Genomic DNA, 5,684 nt, shown 5'->3' with positions numbered 1-5,684 from the left:
TGACCAGAGCGGAGGCCTTGAGGTGAAGAGAAGTGATGAGATCGATTCTTGCCTCAAAGGTTGATCCCCCAGCTGAGGAAGAAGTGCAGAGTTTTCTAACCTGAGCCCGTGGGAATGCAGAGATACACATACATTGTACCCACAAGCACATTATGTTCACATACATCATACCGTATACTTGTACATCATATATGTACATGTGCATCATACACACAAACATCGTATGTGTGCATTGATACACCATATGCACGTGTATGTATGACACATACATATTCACGTACCCCATACACATGTCATATTCACATACATCATAGGAGTATATCATATGTTTACACGTGTTGTGTACACGAACATCGTACGCATACATACATTGAGATGCCATATGCATACATGTATACATCACACACATATATCATATACACACATCACATACCTACCCACATACATCAGCTGAGAGGTGGCAACACTGGGAGGATGGTTGAGAGACAATAACAGGACAGGCCCAGAGTTCAAGTGTGAGTGTGTCAGATTCAAGATGACAGACCCTGGGTGGGGCTGCCAGGGAAGTAGGTTGTAGGAGCCTCAATACACACATGCACACACACACACCAGGGCTGCCCGTCACTGCCCATCATGGCAGTCCTCACCCGCCTGCTTCAAAGAACAGTGGAGAGCAGATACCAGTCACTTGAAGCACGTCAAACGTGCCACTGTCGTGACCCACATGTCCCCTGTGCTGGATGGACCTTCTCTGGGGAAGGGGCTGTAACTAAGTATTTCCAAAACATCGTTGGAGCCTGTGCCTTCCCAGCATCCACTGATAGACTGCATTATTTAGGGGCTGCTGCTGCTAAGTCACTTTAGTCGTGTCTGACTCTGCGACCCCATAGAAGGCAGCCCACCAGGCTATTTTCCTTTAAATTTAGTCATTTTTTTCCCTCCTTCCTTCCTGTTTGGCTACCTTGGGTCCTTATTGCTGTTCACAGGCTTTCTGTAGTTGCGGTGCTTGGGCTTCTCATTGCAGTGGCTTCTTTTGTTGCAGAGCCCAGGCTCTGCAAGTAATTGTGGCTCACAGGCTCTAGAGCCTGCAGACTTCAGTAGTTGTGCAAAGGCTTAGTTGCCGAGGCATGTGGGATCTTAGTTCCCAGACCAGGGATTGAACCCAGACCCCCTGCATTGGGAGTGTGGAGTCTCAGCCATTGAACTACCAGGGAAGTCCCTGACTGCATTTTATTTATTTTTTAAAATTATTTATTTAATTTTTGGTTGTTCTGGGTCTTTGTTGCTGCGAGTGAACTTTCTCTAGTTGTGACAAGTGGGTGCTACTCATCTTTGCAGAGCTTGGGCTTCTCATTGTGGTGGCTTCTCTAGCTGTGGCATGCAGGCCCTAGGCCCGCAGACTCAGCAGTTGAGGTGCACGGGCTTTAGTTGCTCCTTGCCATGTGGAATCTTCCCAGACCAGGAATTGAACCTGTGTCCCCTGCGTTGGCAGGCAGATTCTTATCCACTGTACCACCAAGAAAGTCACCTGACTCCATTTTAAATGAGGTTTCTGTTCATTTTCACAACGTAAAGAAACCCCAAATTTTGCAATGACCGCCAGGGTCACCAGTGGGAAGCAAACGGTGTTCTTGAGTGTTTTCTCAGCTGCTGATCGGGAATCCAGAGAAAGCACCTCCATAAGCGCCCCCTCCTTGTCCCTTCTGCAGAACAGCTCTGTCTGCTTCCCCTCCATCGTAGTCTTGTGGGATTTCCTCTAACCACCTTGGTTTAGCTCTGGGTCCCCACTTCCTGCTAGTACCAGCCTAGAAATCTGTAGTCACGCCCAGCCCCAGTGCCCTTCCCCCGGAGCTGTGTTGGCTCCTTTTAGAGATCAAGCACAGCCTAGCTGAATCCAGCACCCCTGGGAATTCATGGCCTTTATCATTATCCTAAAATAAACCTAAAGCACAAACCACAGCCTCTTGAATTTCAGCTTTTCCTCCCAGACCCCTGAGCCCTGCCTCTCTGCAAGGATGGTGACAAGAGAAGGCATTCAGGGGCCTGGTTGCTCACAGCGTCCAGCGTGCACAGATCCCCTGGGAGAAGCCGACCTGTTTTTCAGGCTGAAGTGGAATTCGGTACAAGCTGAGAGTCTCTGCTTCCCTCACAACAGGTGAAGTGGCTCTGCCTCTGTCTAAGGGAGTTAACTGGGCTTTCATCTCACATTGTTTGACGTTTAACCTAGTTGCTTATATGCCTGACTCACTCTGACCTTTGTCTCTGAACTCTCAGCCTGCTCTCAGTGTGTCACCGTGGAGCCCTACACTGTCCTCCTGGAGTCACGTACGTGTATTCCACATGGCACCTGTACTTACAGCTCTAACTTTTTGGCGTCCAGGGGCCAAACCAGGATCCTTTAGTTTCTATTCTGCTAAGATGCTCAGCGGTATAATTCCTGGAGATTTTAACCTCTGGCCAGTGGCAGTCATGAGCCACCCACCCCTCTGATTGCTCTGCCCTGGCACAGACACTTATCTGTAATTCCCTTAGCGCGTCGGACACAGAGCGTGAGAAAAGCGAACAGCCAGTGGGGTTGTGTAGCCATCTGTCCGTTTCCCACCTGCAGTGACGATGTTTCCCTGTGGCTGTTTGCCCCTGAGGACCTGGGGGATTCTTAGGGGGACCTGGTCAGGTTTTTCAGACTGATCTTCCCAGTCTTAAGACATGAACAACTAGTACTCAGCAAATATGTGTGAATGAACAGCCTACACTATGAGTATCTGGGGAGTGTGCTAGTCCAAGTACTGGTGGATTAGTCACTGCACTGAAGGTTTCAGTTCTGACCCCAAGCACAGCCCATGGTGACTGACAGCCTTCCTCGTGTACTGGACATGAAGGGTGAAGGACACGGCTTCAGAGTGGGCTATGGCTGATCCCATCATTGTAGAATTGATCTGGATCCAACGCTTTCCCTGTTGGCTTCATGACTGACCCGTCAGTTTCTGTTTCTTGTTGAGACTTTGAACAGCTGGAAATACACTAAAATTTCATTTCTAAAATCTAGGGGGCAACTTCAGGTTATGGAAGAACTAACATTTCTTCGACTTAGTTCCGTGTAGTGTTATTGGTGGACAAAGAGCTCCATGTTTGACTTGAAAGCCACTTTCTACTGGGATGAACCCCATTCCCATTTTAACCAGGCATTGTCTGCCCTCCCTCAGTGGCAGAGTTACCCACACGAGTTTTTATTAAAGTATGGGTGGGGCTTGGCTCTCCACTCCAGGAAGGAAGTGATCACCTTGACTCTGACTTGTAACCACTGTGTGTGCCCACCAACCAGATCAGAACCCGCTGCATCTGGTTGATCAGTTTCAGTCTGGCGGAGTCACTCCGTTGCCCTTTACTGACTTAGAAGCCGTGCTTACACTCCTAGGCTACACCCGTGACACCCCTCTCGCTGCCACCACCTGCAGGCTGCTGCTGCTTACCTGTGTCCATTTCTGGAGCTCATTTGGGACTTTTTTGGGAGATGTGTAAAAAGTGACCTGGCAGGAAAAAAAACAAAATGGTTTCTAGGGGCATCTCGAGAGCTGCCTGATGCTTCTGTTTTCATAATTTGCTACGGCTAGAAAGACAAACCTTCAGATATTGAGATGCAGAAGTAGAACCTAACAAATCTTTTTTTTTTTTTTTTTGAGTAAAACCCCAGTGTTGTAAATCTCGCTGGCTAAAGTGCACAGGGATCCTTGAAAAAATAATGACAGATCAGAAATGGTCTTGTACCTTACACGGGTGATTGATTGCAGGGCCCCTGGATCAGGTAGATGTGAGTCATCACTACGCCAAGTACAAATTGGCATAACAGGTCTTCAGGTAGTTATTTTCAGAAGATTTTATAAGCCCAATTCTTTTTTTTTTTTTTTTAAAGCCCAATTCTTATATGTCTTCATGTCTAGAAAAGCAGTAAAAGCACTGTGACATCTGCTTGTGACTAGCACCAAGCCTCTGGCAAAATGTGTGCCTGACTGCACATCCCCTTCACTCAAATCATGTACATACTGACCTTCCCCTGCCTCTTAGAGGCAGTTCTGTACAGCTGTCTGATGCTGCCCCACTCCAGATAAACTTAACTCACAGCTCTCATGGTGTGCTTTTTTGTTTGTTTGTTTGTTTTCTCCCAGTGAACAACTAGGTCCTTACCAAGGCCTGTCCTCATCAAACAAGACCCTCAGTTAGGGAAATTGAGGCCCTTTGAAGAAGTACCAAGAAAGGTACTTTTGCTACAACCCAAGCACCTTCCAGTTAGAGTACTTGCCACTTTCTGCCCTGGGACTAGGGTGCCCCTTGTGAGAGGCTCATGCCAGCAGGAGGCAGGGGGTGGCTCTGCCTAAGGTAGGAGCAGTGACCCTAACTTCCAGTGAGTTAGTGGTGGTCTGAATGGAAGACTTTACCTGCACAGAGTCTGAAAGCACCCCTTGTGTGGGTCCATGGGGAACAGCCACATGGGGGAGGACAGCTCTGTGTCCTTTGAGTCTGGGCCTTACCTCACCACTGTCTGGGAACTCCCCACTGTGGTAAGACACACCTGGAGGTTCTCCCTGACCTCTACTGACAACCATGGGTGGGGGTTCCAGTGGGTGAAGATTAGGCAGAAGATCGGGTCTTAGCTGTCATGCAGGATCTTTTCTTGCAGCACAAGGACTCTAGTGGTGTGCAGGCTTCGTTGCTCTGCATGTGGAATCTTAGTTCTCTGACCAGGGATCAGACCTGCGTCCCCTGCATTGCAAAATGGACTCTTCACCACCGGGCCACCAGGGTCCCTAGGCAGGAAGATTAACTTAAGTCCCGGTGCTTGCAGTTCTTGGAGCCCCAGGCTCCACCTTCTCCACAGTGGTGGCACTGCCTGGTTTCTGCCTGCATAAGCGCCAAGAACCAGGAAAGCTGTGAAAGTGCCCAGCTATTGGACACCAAAACTTGTACGGTTGATTCATCTGTACAAACTCCTTTTTTAGGAAGATGAAAATGCCAGTTGGGGTTATCTGAGAGTAGGGCCCTGGAGGGCCGCCTACAAGTCTTCAATGAGGTGACATTACAACTCTGCTGTGATTTCTATCTTCAGCTGTTGAGAATTCCCAGGAACTTTCCAGTCCCAAGTTCCACTACAGACCTGAGAGAATCGCCCGCAAGGAGAAATTCAGGAATCTAGGCCATGTGCTATCCAGGGTGGGGACCGTCGCCTTTCTTGCCTCACCTACCAGTGTATTTTGGCCATGTGACTCTGACCCCGTGCAACCAGGGCGGAAGAGCCCGCGGGGGCGCCTTTGAGCCGGTGCTCCCGGCCAAGGATGGAGCTCCCCGCGCGTTCCACGGAAACGCCAGAGCTGTCAACACTGACGCGTGTCTCCGCTGGAAAAGGGACACTTAAGTGCTTCCTACCGCGGGTCTTCCTGGCTCTCTTCACGGAGTGGTGACTCCCGAGGTGACTTGGCCAGCTGGCTCTGCAGCACCGCCTGAGCCTCCGGGAGTCACTGGCCTCCGGCTCCCCCGCAGTCACCGCGGTGGGGCTTGGGCGGGATGTTGGCCTGACACGCGTGTTGAGAGCCTAGTGTGGGTTCGCGGGCCGGGCGAGGAGGACCACGTCTCCACAGGTGGCCCCCACCCCGGGCGCCCCTCTGCGGGTCGACCCTGCGCACCCCTGCCCC

The sequence above is a fragment of the Bison bison genome, unplaced genomic scaffold (assembly GCF_000754665.1).
Source record: "Bison bison bison isolate TAMUID 2011002044 unplaced genomic scaffold, Bison_UMD1.0 scf7180017864192, whole genome shotgun sequence".
NCBI lineage: Eukaryota > Metazoa > Chordata > Mammalia > Artiodactyla > Bovidae > Bison > Bison bison.
Note: the sequence above shows the minus strand (reverse complement) of the source record.